This window comes from Hipposideros armiger, unplaced genomic scaffold (genome assembly GCF_001890085.2).
Source record: "Hipposideros armiger isolate ML-2016 unplaced genomic scaffold, ASM189008v1 scaffold_164, whole genome shotgun sequence".
Lineage (NCBI taxonomy): Eukaryota > Metazoa > Chordata > Mammalia > Chiroptera > Hipposideridae > Hipposideros > Hipposideros armiger.
In genome coordinates this window covers 11,439-12,674 of record NW_017731514.1, presented here as the reverse complement: position 1 = coordinate 12,674, position 1,236 = coordinate 11,439, and the positions used below count along the sequence as shown (strand labels likewise).

Sequence of the window (1,236 nt, the reverse complement as noted above, 5' to 3'; positions counted from 1 at the left end):
AAAAAGCCATTGCTGCAGAGGTAAAGCAGGGACCCTGGTGTGACAGAGATAAGCTGGCCACTTGGGGTTCTGGGCAGGCAGCCAGCTGCCCAGCCCAGTGCTCCACCTCCAGCATCACCTGGTCACCTCCTGCAGGGCTGCTGTCCATTCACAAGGACTCTGGCTGGGCAGGGCAGGGCAGGGCAGGGCAGGGGACCCAGGACCACGCACAGCACCCCCGCCCCACCTTCATGCTTCCACCTCCATGGTTCTCTGAACTCTTTCTTATTGTCCGCGGGGTCTGAGGGGTGTGCAGGGCAGGGGTTGTGAGCCCATTTTAGAGACAAGAAGCCTGAGGTGGTGGAATAGGGACCAGCACCCCAGCCTCTCTCTCCTCTGCCACGTCTGCCCTGGGTAAGTTGCTGTTCCCGTGGGCCTCGGTTTCCTCATCTGGGGAGCAGTGAGAATCCTCTCACTGGCAGGTATGGGGAAGGGGGCGGGCAGGGCACTTGTGTCAGGGGAACAGCCTGTGCAAAGCCCAGAGGTGGGAGGTTCGGATGCACCTGAGGAACAGCAGCAGCTCCACGTGACGGGGCCTGGGTGGTGGTGGGGGGGAGACCACAGAGCAGAGCGGGAGAAGCAGGAGCCCCACAAAGCCCTGAGGCTATAAGCCAGGCTGCGCTGTCGGAGGCTTGCCCTGTCACTTCCACCAGGGTCATCATTCTCTCCATCCCCCTTCCCCAGGACCCTCCTGCCTGGACTAACGCAGCCATGTCCCAGTGAGCCTAGCAGCCTCCAGGCTCCGCCGGGGAGCTCCTGACTCTCGCGAGGCCAGACCCCTGGCCATGCCCTGGCCTGTCCCTGGCAGGAGTGAACCAGGGACACCGCCCCGAATAGTCATGCTTGTGTCCACAGCTGAGCCCTCTCCAAAGCTGTTCCCTCACCTCGGGGTGCCCTCCCTAGTTAACTCTGCAAACCGAGCCCTAATCAGCTCCATGGGTCACCTCTTATGCAATACCTTTCCTGACTCCTTCGGATTATACTAACCACTCTTTCTTTCAGGATCCCCACTAAGCCACCCACCGTGAGCCAATACACTGCATGGTGGCCCTGGAAGACCACACGCCATTGAACACACAACGGGTGTAATCCAAGAGGTCTCGAAAGCAGGAGTTGTGTCTTTATGGCCCACATAGCACAAGGCCTGACACCAAGCAGGACCTCAGGAAATGAGGGATCAGGTGCATGGGTGGGTGG

General features: G+C 60.3%; 1 protein-coding gene across 1 annotated transcript in view; it reads right to left on the bottom strand.

Annotated features, from left to right (window-relative positions):
- The window catches only part of PARVG (parvin gamma), a 26,229-nt gene that overhangs the window by 14,122 nt on the left and 10,871 nt on the right, over positions 1-1,236 (bottom strand). The gene's annotated exons all lie outside the window — the stretch shown is intronic.